This window comes from Nelumbo lutea, chromosome 6 (assembly GCF_056320005.1).
Source record: "Nelumbo lutea isolate HS-2025 chromosome 6, American lotus-T2T, whole genome shotgun sequence".
Lineage (NCBI taxonomy): Eukaryota > Viridiplantae > Streptophyta > Magnoliopsida > Proteales > Nelumbonaceae > Nelumbo > Nelumbo lutea.
Genome location: NC_142689.1, coordinates 67,002,350 through 67,015,228, shown reverse-complemented (window position 1 = coordinate 67,015,228; position 12,879 = coordinate 67,002,350).

Genomic DNA, 12,879 nt, shown 5'->3' with positions numbered 1-12,879 from the left:
TTTTTGACCAGTTCGGTGGTCACATAGACTTAGAGAAATTTTGCGTTGGAGTCACATGCTCATAAGTAGTACCTTCTTAGGTTATCGATATTCCATGCTCGAGGTACCTGCTTCCCTTCCAAAGTCTTGAGCTCATATGTGCCTTCCCCGAATACCCGCTTTATACGGTACGGACCTTCCTAATTTGGTTCGAGCTTACCTACGCTAGGCTCAGATACCATAACTTTTCAAAGAACCAGGTCACCTACACAAAACTATCATTTTCTGACCCAGGCATTATAGTACCGAGTTACTCTTTGTTGGTAGACTGCGGTCTGAATGTAGGGCAAGTCTTGCACCTCCTCTACTAGGTCCAGGTTGGTACGGAGCTCGTCATCGTTCGTTTTCTCATCATAAGCCTGCAATCGTAATGTGGGTACCTCGATTTCCAGTGGGATCACCGCCTCTATGCCATACGTGAGGTTGAAAGGGGTCTCACCCGTCGTGGTCTTGATAGTAGTTTGGTAGACCCAAAGGACACTGGACAGTTCGTCCACCCACAATCCCTTGGCTCGAGATAAGCGAGCTTTTCGTCCACCCACAATCGCTTGGGGGTGTGCCACCGAGGTAAAGTTTTGTTGAATTCCCATCTCGGCACACTAGTTTTGAAACTTAACATCTTCAAACTACTTTCCATTGTCGGATATCATCAACTGGGGTAGTCCGAAGCAGCATACTATGCTTTTCCAGAAGAAATTCTATATGTTGCGGGCTGTGATCGTTACCAGGGGTTCGAATTCCACCCACTTTGTAAAATAATCTACTGTTGTAACAAAGAACCTCCTCTGCCCTATTGCTGGCGAGAAAGGACCAAGGATGTCGATTTCCCACTATGCGAAGGGCCACGGGCTTGTGAGGTGTTTCAAATCAGCAGCAAGTTGGTGGTGGATGTTGTCATGCCTCTAACACTTGTCACATTTTTGACGAGTTCGAGTGCATCTGCCTTCATTGTGGGCCAATAATAGCCTTGCCTTAACACTTTCTATGCGAGTGCTCTGCACCCCAAGTGTCCACTGCACAAGCCTTCATGGGTGTCGCAAAGTACGTTCTCAGCTTCTGAGGGTCGCAGGCAGCGCAGATAAGGGAGCACGAAGGATCTTCTGTACAACTATCCGTCTATAAGGACGTACTTGGCTGACTAGTGCTTTGCCCTCCAAGTCGCATTGCGTTCTATAGGTAGGTTCTCATGGAGCAGATAACCAGCGAGCGGGTCGATCCAGCTCAATTCCGCTTGTGACACGAGAATGACCTCTTCTGCCCCCCCCCCCTCGAGAATGCGGGACCGATGTAAGTCCTCTATGTATATAGTTCGCATATTGTTGTTACTCGTGCAAGCTAGACGTCACAAGGTATCGACCTCAGCGTTCTCGAACCTTGGAATTTGCCTGATAAAGCAGGAGACAAAGATGTGCAGGATCTCTTTGACTTTGGCCAAGTAAGCTACCATAGTTGGGTCATGGGCTTCATACTCACCAGTCCCTTGCTAAGGTTAGCCCAGTGATCAATGCTTCATATTTTGCCTCGTTGTTCGATTCCTTGAATCCGAACTGGAGAGCATACTCCAGCTTCACCTCGCTTGGGCCATACAGTATCAGTCCTGCACTGCTTCCCTACTGGTTGGATGAGTCATTGACGTAGAGGATCCAGGGCCCCTCGTCCCAGGTCGGTTCCACTCTGACTGGGGCTGGCACCATACTAGTTGATGCTCCCGTCATGTGAGCAAGCTCAGTCAACTCGGGGGTCGTTGTGTCGAGCGTGCATTCTACTACGAAGTCTACCAAGCCTTGTGCTTTTACTGTTGGTCGATGGACCACTTCGTTAATCATCCAAAAACCTTGGGCTTGAGTAGAATCTGCCTCAGGGTTTTGTTGGTGAAAACAAAAATAGTATGGGCCTGGAAGTACGGGCGAAGTATTCGGGCTGCTATGATCAGCACGTATGCTAGTTTCTCGATCTCTGGATATCTAGTTTCTGCATCCTGCAAAATTTTACAAACATAGTAGATGGGTTGTTGTACCCGATCTACTTCTTTGATCAATACCGAACTAACCACTTCATCACTTGCAGAGAGGTATAGATTTAACACGTCCCCTTCTTCGGATCGAGTTAAAACTGGTGCGGTACTTAAGTACCTTTTCAGCTCATCAAAAGCGAGTTAACACTCTTCAGGGCGGCTATCCGGCCAATCAGCCTCTGGAACTCTTTTATTTTCCAAGGTGGTCTCATATCTAGGATCGCTTTTATTTTCCCTAGGTTACCCTCGATGCCACATCGGCTAACTATATAGCCTAGGAATATACCCAAAGTGACTTTGAAGACGCATTTATTCAGATTTAATCTCATGTTATATCTTCGTAAAATTTGAAAAACGTCTTTTAAATCATTCAACAAAGAATTTGAAAACCAGGTCTTCACGACCATGTCATCAATATAACATTCTACTTTATTGCCCATCAACGGCTCAAAAATTTTATTTACAAGTCGGTGGAATGTTGCCCCATCATTTTTCAATCCGAAGGGCATGACCTTGTAACAATATAACCCGAGCTCAGTTATGAAAGCGGTCTTGTCTTCGTCGGCAGGATCCATCCTAATCTGGTTGTAACCGGAAGGCATCCAAGAAGCTCAGCAACTCATGCCCTAAGGTCGCGTCCAATAGGCGGTCAATCTTGGGCAGCGGGAAGCAGGCTTTTGGACAAGCTCTGTTCAAGTCGGTGTAATTGACGCACATGTGCCATTTGCCATTGGCCTTTTTCACCATAACCAGGTTTGCCACTAGCTCGGGTAATGGACTTCCCTGATGAAGTCTTCCGCGAGGAGCTTCCCAACCTCTTCATCAACTACCCTTCAACGATCCGGGGCGAGGTTGTGTTTCTTTTGTCTTACAAGCCTGACTAAAGGGTCAGTATTAAGTTTGTGAGTTATAATTTTTGGATCAATCCCGGGCATCTCTACCCCAGACCAAGAAAAAATATCTAAAATTTCAAGTAAGAAACTTACTAGCTGGATTCGAAGTGGTTCGCTAATCGAGGCACCGATCTGAAGAGTTTTGGCTGGTTCAAAGGCAGAGACTAGTATGTGGACCATTTCTTCTTTTGGGGCAACTCGTTCGTCGGTATACTCCACCGGTCGCTCAAGCTCGACGTCCTCTGCCAATTTTGCTTTTCCTTTTAAGGCAGCCACGTAGCACTTGTGGAATTTGAGCTGGTCACCTCGCACGACTCCCACTCTGTAATCAGTTGGGAATTTCATTGCTAAGTAGTAAGTGGACACTATCGCACATAAAACGTGCGTGATAGGTCGACCTACTACTGTGTTGTAGGGGAAGGGAGTCGTGACTACCAAGAATGTGTGCTCAAATCGCATAATGTTTGGCTACATGGCGGCTTCCATGGGTATTGTGATTCGACCAAGAGGTATGACCTCCTCGCCGTTGAACCCTATCAAAGGTGTGTCTACCGGTTTCAGGTCGCTCTGCTGTAATTGTAATTTGTCAAAGGTCTCCTTGAAGAGTATGTCTGCTGAGCTACCTGAGTCCACCAAGATGCGTTTCACCTCGAAGTCGTTAATCCTTAGCTTCACTACTAAAGCATCATCGTGCGAGTACTGGATCACACGCGCATCGTTCTTAGTGAAGTAGATTGGTTCTTTGAGCCGATGTCACTTTGACAGGTTTTCACCTTCGTTCTCCAATTTGCGGATCGAGGTCCTCCCAGCTGCCGATGTACATCCGGCAATGATGGATCCGCCGGCGATCATGTTGATCACCCCGCAGACTGGTCTTTCCTCTAGCAACTATCACGGTGGTTGTTCATTCTATCTGCTGACCTCAGGGCCATTCCTCCTCTGGTCCCCTTGTCGATCTGCTTGCTCCCTCTCTTTTTGCAATATGTAATTCTTCAGGTACCCACGGTAGATAAGTTCCTCGATCTCATCATGGAGATTCCTGCAATTCTCCGTGTTATGTCCATGATCTCGATGAAAATGACAGTAGACATTCGGATTTAATGTTGTCGGGTCTCCCCTTAACCTGGGAGGCCATTTGACGAAGGAGGAATCCTTAATAGCCATTAAGATCTCTCCTCACTTAGCATTCAAAGGCATATAGCTCGTTCTTCCACGGTCAGGGTCCTGGAGCGCCGACCTAGCTTATGGGTGCGCGAGGGAGACCGACTTCTTGACTTGCTTCTTCCCCTGCTCGGGGACTTGCTCTTCTTTCTTTTCTGTCCACCATTGACAGTCCCTTCATTCTCTCTCTTCCACTTTTTTGGTGGTGGATTGTCAATCTTTTGGTTGATCTCCTCCTCGGTACCGATGAACTGATCTGCCAACTTGAGGAACTCAGTGATATCTTTTGGTTTGTTAGCTACCACATGCCACTTGAACTTTTTATGGGTGATCCCTTTCTTTGACGCGGTGAGTCGCACCGTTGGGTCGAGGTCCAGTATCTACAGGCAAGTATCGTTGAAGTGCTTTATATAGCTTCTAGTTGATTCTCCTTCCCTCTAAACCACGTTTAGAAGTCTTTTTTGCAACTTCGGGCACTTCTTGCTAGTAATGAAGTGTGTAATAAACAGGTCGGCAAATTGGAACCAGCTTTTGATGGAGATCGGCGTGAGGTTCCGATACTAAGTTCAGACTACCCCCCTAAACGTAGTGGAGAAGGCCACACACATGCAGGAATCGTCAGCCCCGACTAGGTGCATTTGAGAGTGGAAGGAATCCACATGATCATTGGGGTCAAACGACCTGTCATACTTATCTAACGGGGACACCTTGAAGTCTTTCGGCATTGGAGTTGCTAGAAGCTCGGGAGACAGGGGAGATGATCGGCAAACCAATGGAGGCGCAGTCTTCATTGCCACCGAGTTCACTTCTTCCTTTTCTTTAGCTTGCTTTGCTTGCTGGCTTGGCTTCGCTGGCGAGCTGTTTCTGGCCGAAGAGTAGCGTATCTTGCGACGTCGCCACTGCTGCTTCTTCACCGGCTTAGCATTGGTACTGCTAATTTCGGTCTGATCTGGTATCTCGGCATCACTATGGACATTATCGCGAGGTGGATCCTGGTTCCTTCTTGTCGGGTTCTCTTGGTTGGGGAGTTCGCACCAGCTATTAGGAGGGACGGAGGGATCCTGTCTTGAGTTTGCGCCTCGAACTCTGAGCTGGTTGTTATCTCCTTATGAGTCGTTATTTTCCTGGGAGTGTTGAGCTGGATTGGCCCTATTGAAATGACTATCCCCGAGCCTGTTTCTAAAATTTCCTTGCGAGAACGGAGGAGTGTGCTAGTCGTCTCTCCTCCCATGGGGCGACCTGACCCTTGGAAGGAACCGGCACCTACGAGGTCCCCTCATCCCGATGGAGGGATCGGTTGACGTTCTGGCTAGTTCCAGGCCAATTTAGGTTCAAGCCCTGACACAACCCTAGGTGTCAGGGTGGAATTGGTTGCTGGTTCGGTTGCAGTGGTGGGAACTGCTGCTAATACTGTTGGAACTGTTGGACCTATTGCATCTAGATCTGTATTGTCCGGATGCACTAAACGAGGTCATGGAATTGGGAGTGCCCAATTCCAGGAGGGACCATAGGTGGCTCGGAGAAAGTTACGCCCATTGGGGTAAGCGGGACGCTCACTTGCGTAGTGCTCTATAGTACAGACAGTGACGGGACTACTGAAACTGTAAGAGGAATAGTAAACTGGCCAATACATATTGTTGGACCTTGGGGGAAGGTTGACTGTTGATCTTTCCCCTCGGTGACGTTCATCTCGATGCTTTTTCCGCTGTTGTTGGAAGAATCCATTGGGATAAATTGAAAAATAAAACTGCAACTAAGATTGGGATGACCTTTCGATCGAGTTCCCATAGGCGGCGCCAATTGATGGTGCACGATCTAGATACTCCTAATTGGAGGATGATCCAAACTCCAGTTATGCGGCGAGCTAGACCAAGCTACAAAATAGTATATCAGAGAACCCGGTGTGGCTATCCCGGCGAGATTGCTCTGATGCTTAAGTCAGTACTATACTATGGATGTGAGCTGAATACTTGAATGCTTGAATGCTAGTGAGTAAATAATCACGCGTACCTTATGAAAGAGCTCTGAGATCTCCAGGTTGTGCGGATAAGGTCTGTTCCATTTTTATCGTTTACCTCCGATTCAGGCAGAGCTAGGATGAGTCTCGTCGTGATCCCGAGAAATTTGGGGTCCGTTGGGGAGGCCTTTGGAGTCTATTACGTGGCATTTCGGCTCTTTAACTTCGAATTAGCACTTCATTTCTTTAGTCCTAAACTGGATTGGATGTCGAGGTATCTCTACGCTGAGGTGAATTTTGGGCCAAGCTGAATACTCGAGCTCCAAATGTTACAAATTAGTTTCGTTTGACTGAATTATCACCCCTCGAGCAGATCGCATGCACGTATCCCCTTCTTACTAGATCGTAAAAATCACCCTTCATCAATCATATAACGATGAGCCACGGCACAAGTAATCGAACAGAGGTGGCGATTTAAAGACCAAAACATTCAAGCTACTCAAAACTTCTCTCAAAGCCTTGATCTTAAAACTTTGAAAAGCCCATTGTGGTGAGAACGCGGAATTCAGTCAACATGTTGGCTCAGTTCGCCATGCATAAAAATGATGGACACCTGCTAGTTAATACCGACATTTTCCGGTTGCTTGGATTTCTTACCGGTATGTGTCCACTCATGATTGGTGTAACTACATTGATTGAAGAAGACTTGCGTCGTCGAAGTTGACAGCAGCAGAGATGGAGAGTTGAGACATATCAGCTTTGAAAAACCTCAACCTCAGCCTCAGCTTGTTGGACCGGTTGACTGGAACCATGAACACGGGTTGCTGCCAATGTTGTTCTTCATCTGCGGAGCCTTACAAACCCAATGATTTTTCCGGGTTTAAGTTGGTGGGGATAGGGAGGCAGATCTTGCCTACTTTATAGTTGGATAAATAAAATATAGTCACTCTTGGTAGGATCAGAAAAATCATTAACGAATGAAAGGGTAAAATAGGTATTTGAAAACTTTTGATCATGGGTTTAATGTTTTATGTCAGGATGGAAGGGAGGTTTTTGTCAAATTTTTTAAAAATAGATGGGAGGTTTTTGCTAAAATGAAACTATAGAGAAGATTTTTATGATTATCAAAAAGTTCAGGGGAGGTTTTTGTATTTTACCCTTTTTTTCAACTAAAAGTTGCTTCCATCTCTAGTTCACCCATAGTTGAAATCTATCAATATTGATTAGCTATGAATCTTCTTACGAATTTGAACTGCCCAAAAACTAATGGTTGATACATTCTTGTAACCTATATATCACAGTGAAATATTGATTCAACCACCTACGTACATACCGGAACATCTTGAGTATGGAGAACTCCTCTAAGTGACCTTATATCAAATCAGCTTCCCACCAATTAATAATTTATTGTGGTCTAAACATTTCCAAGACAAATTTGATAAAATTGATCCCATCATAATTGAGTTGATGATCCAAATTCTAACACCACAAGTGGTTTTTTAGTGTATTTGCAATGTATGGTATATATATATATATATCCCCAAAACTTATATTTTATACATTGCAAAGCTAGGCAAGGCCACTCTGATAATTGATTAAATACTAGGGGTGTTCACATTAAAAGTCAAACTGACCAAACCGGCCCGACCCAACCTGAATTGGCCGTTTTTTCAAAACTACCAGTCGGCTTTGGTTTGTATGAGAAAATAAACCAGCAACTTGATTTGGTTTCGTTTTTCATGTATGAAAACCGAAATCGAACCAATCCAATATGTTTAAGTAATTATTAATTAGTCCCTACCCTATATGTTAAATGTTGATATATTTTATGTGTCTTGTTTGAACTTTGAAAAAAAAATGGTTATTTATGATAAAAACTAAAAACGTAAAACCAATACAAATATAATATAATGGTACAATATATAATTCAATTTTGTATAAATTTAAATATATATTGACAAAAAAATCAATTTTGCATAAGAACTAATCGATTTAAATATATATTTTGATTTTGCATAAAAACTAAAAAAAAAACTTAAATATAAAAAGATATTTTAGTTTAAAATATATATAAAAATCGACTAAACCGATAAACCGATCCTTTATGTTTGGGTTGGTTTTGCTTCAAGGTCGGTTGGTTTTGATTAAGTCAATAAGTAAACCAATTAGGTCGGGTCGATTGAAGAAAATGACTCAAACTGACCCAACCCAACCCATGAACACCCCTATTAAATACCAAGACATAAGTTCAGCCAAATCCATGCATTCATATCTATATCACCTACTGAATTTTTTACCTAAGCAATAGGTCTCCAAAATGCCTAGGCAAGGCATTAACTACACTAAAACATTTTTGGCCAAGTAGTTGGATTGAACCTAGATAGGGTGATATCCAAATATGAATTCAATTCATGTATGTTCAGATACCCATTTTATTTCAAAGCTCAATATATCTGTATAGAACCAACATAAACCTACAAAATTAAACACAAAACAAGGTTTTTCATTTGCAGCCCTATGGCCAAAATAAACAAAAGCTAAGACAAGGTTTTCCATTCAATAAAACTGTCAGGAACAAAAAAACTTTGAAAAATTTTAGCAATGCTTAAGATAATGAATGAGCTAAAGTAAGCCATATCTAAACTGTTTTGAATTGGCTATACAAGCCCATTTAGTCTAGAAGTGAGGATGGAAAGCAAATAAGCAATGAGTTGTTAGACACTCAGAAGTGTGTGAAACCAATTTATCTAGCTTCGGCCAGGAATTTATGGTGTAGTAGATCCCATAAAAATGTAATGGAAATTATTCTTGTGGAAGACCAAATTATGGTGTAGTAGATTCCATTCATGATTCATGATTCAATAATCTATTGTTGATAAACCAAAATAGAAATAATTATTTAATTTAATCACAAAAAGTAGGAACAAAAAACACAAAACAGGAAATCTATTTGTAAAACCTAATTGAAACCAATTGAATAATGCAGTCACATTCAATAAAAACCTAAAAGATATATGAGAATGACTTGTAACTTTAGTTATTGTTTCAGTCAAATTTCTATAAAGTATCTTGATGTTCTAGAAAAAAACTTGAAATCTCAAAATTTTCAGATTTTCACAAGAGAAAAAGAAAAAGAAAAAGAAAAAGAATCATAAGAAATCTAAGTTATAGTGAAGAAAAATAAAAAATAAAAAGTAAGAATTTTTGAAATTTCTCACTTGCTACTAAAAATCCTTACCTATCATTATGATGCACCAAACTACATTGTTGGGAGGCTTGAGCTAAAAAACCCGAAATACTGAAAAACTACCATAAATTGAACCACCGAAATTGATATTGATTTTATGCTTTGGTGTTGATGAATTAAAAAGCCTATGCCTGATCAATAAAAATCTATTGTTAAACCAAAACAGTAAAAATTTCATTCATGATTCATGATTCAATAATCTATTGTTGATAAACCAAAATAGAAAAATTTATTTAATTTAATCACAAAATAATCTATTGTTGATAAACCAAAACAGAAAAACTTATTTAATTTATTCACAAAAAATAGGAACAAAAAACACAAAACAGGAAATCTATTTTTAAAACCTAAACCTAAAAAGATATATGAGAAAAAACAAAGGTTAGAAATTACCACTGAGATGGGGAAAATCCTGACACTACTGAGAAGTGTTCCGGTATGCATTCCGATTTAGTCTTCTTCCCATTAGCGCAATAACTCTAATTATCTTCGAAATCAAAGAAACTAAACACTTGGAGTTCCATATGTGACAAGTGTCAATGCCGAAACACCCTTTGCTACTTTTCTCTTACTCTCCTTTTAGCACCAAAACCATTCATTAAATGGAGATAGAAACTTCCTATTTTCCAATGCCAATAACAGGGTGTTCGCCCAATAGGACAACCAGCATTTGCAGCCTTGTAGGGGTGAGAAACCATTCATCAAATGGAAAAGATAAACTTCATGTTTTCTAGCGCCATTTCGCCCATCTATTACGAATGGGACAAATCAAAGTGTTCATCCAAACATTTGTAGCGTAGGGGTATTAGGTGTAATATTGGGATATTTCAACTACTCTTGTCTCATTCTCTTCAGGCATTTTAAGAGGGCAAGATTAGAAATATGAAATTAGGGTGTTGTACGATTCATCCATTTTCTTCTTTTTTATAAATGGGTAAGACTTTTAGATATGAAGTTATTTAGTACCATACACATAAAAGCCTCTAATGTTTATAGTATTATTATAAATATACTAAGGTAAATTTCTTAAACTACCTTTATGGTTTAGCTAATTCACTAAGTGTACCCTTAATGTTTAAAAATTGACTAAGGCTACCTCTATTGTTTCTAACAATTGACTAATACTTTTCTTACGTTAGAGTCCGTGAACGGAAAGACAAAAAAAAACTATTTTACCCTTTATTCTTTTCATATTTTCAAAATAAAACCTTTACTCTCCATTAGTTATAAACACGTTAAACAACCCAAATTCAAGCCTTAAAGGTCTATAATTCTCTTGATTTTTTTTTTCTTCTCTTATTTATGCTGAACTATCAATTCTACCATGTAATCGAGAAGCTCATTTAATGGCAGCCATTAAATGAAGCAAAGAATCAAATAAAAATAAGCTCATTACTTCAGACTAAAAACGAAACAAAAAAACAGAGAAAACAAATATGAGTAGATGGGGTGATAATAGGATTGCCTTCGTAACCAGGGAACAGGGGATAAGAGCAGTTTGGAAATAGTCATCGACGAGATGAAAGGGAAAGGGGAATGTTGGCAATGGCCAGCGACCATTTTGACTAATAGATGGCCACATCGAAAGAGGGAGGGAGCGCCATCCATCGACGCGGCCATCACCATCGCCAACGACGACGTCGCTGCAACTACCGAAGGCGGAGCATGCGCAGGCGGGCGGAGATCTCTGCCGCCCTCCCCCTCCTTCTCAATCTGATCCTTTCAGATTGCTTGTCCGAGCGCCGTTTGGTTTGATGGACGAGAATGCAAAGGGCCTGTCGTTCATGAGCGAATGCTATTAGGTGTCGGAGCCAGATGTTAACGGGCATAGATCAGGAGCGAATGTTGTTAGGCATCAATGGAGAAGACAAGAGCCTGTCGTTCATAAGCAACCAAAATTCCTAACCCACCCATTACCCAAAAGGCACCAGCCTCAGCCGCCAGCAACCACTCCTGTAAAGCCTTCTCCTCATTCCCTTGTTCATAAGCAAGATATGATCTTGGAAAAGCCTTTCGAAGATATTAAAGCTCATTACATGCTCGAAAAGGAACTGGGTAGAGGTCAATTTGGGTTGATAGACGAGAATGCAGAGGGTCTTAAATGTGGGGTGGGTTTCAAAGGAATCTCGATCTCCCTATAAAACCCAGACCCTTTGAACCTTTGTCTAAAATCTCCCCATTTTTTTTTTCTGGGGATGTCTGACGGTGTCCGGTTCTCTCCTTGCGTCGAATTTCCACCGAACGGGAAAGACGTGAGAGTAACAGAAAAAGGTATACACACAGTCAATTTTCAAAACAGTAAGGGCACTCTTAATCAATTAGTTAAACCATAAGGATTATTATTATTATATCTTACACAGGTATGAGTATATCTTTATCATATTACATTTTATAGCATTATATCATATAAAAAGGGCAAACCTCTTAAAGTATCTCTAAATAATTTAGGAAATTAACTAAACTTACCCTATTATATACATATTCTCTTAAAGTATTCCTAATTTTCTAACAATTGACTAAATCTTCTATTTCCGTTTTTAAGCCCAATATTAATTACCCCTTTGTGATCGATTTTGCCCTTTTCTATTCTTTTATTTTTCAAAATAAAACTGAACATCCACAGCCTTCAACCTTTACTTGATTCAAGGTCAAAAAAACGGAAGGGAGATTTTTTATGGAGATGAGTAACGTCTTGCTACCCATTTCATTGTATTCTTCTACTGTGGATGATGCTACCATCTTGTCTTACCTGATATTTAAACCCAAATGATCACTCTTGTTCAAATCCACTATCCTCAAATTTAATCTCTCTAAATTATTAGAAAACATTTAGGTTATGCTTTGTTTAAAGGAAAAATTAGGGAAAGGAAGGGAAAGGTAAGAAAACATTTACAAACCTTATATAGGTTTCTTTACCTTTCCCTTTCTTTCCCTACTTTTTCCTTCAAACCAAACACATTCTTATGGAACAATAAACAGAAAATTTGCAAAAAAAAAAAACATAGAACCACCTTTAATTTTAAAATCCATAAACAAACGAGGGCAAAAGCATCCATCAAGTTCAGTCAAATCTTCATGGTTTCTGTTGTAAAAATTTTGTGTAAGAGGCATGGCCGCATAAGGAACGAATTTTTGAGAAATTTCTAATTCATTAATAGGTTACAAGTCTCTAGGACTCCATTATATAAGTCGTTTGATGTTTAGAAGTTTGAAAGAGTTGAGATTAGTGATAAAAATATGTTACAGGTGGATTTATCTTCTTAATTTCAATAGAGCTCGTTTCAAGCAAAATGGGATCAAAGAGGAATCATACCGAGTTTATGTTTGTTGTCAAAAGGGTGGATGGGTTGCTAGAAGTGGGGAGGTTGTTCTAGTTTTTTGGGTTTTCTCCTCTGAGAAGATGGAGAAGACTAGCAAGGTGTTATTCCAAATGTTTTATTTTGAAAATTTAAGAAGAATGATGGATAAAATAGTTTTTTCCATCTTTTGGTTAATGGACGCTGACGACAAGGGAGGATTTAGTCAATTATCAGAAAAACCTAGGGGACAATATGTTAACAATAGGGGT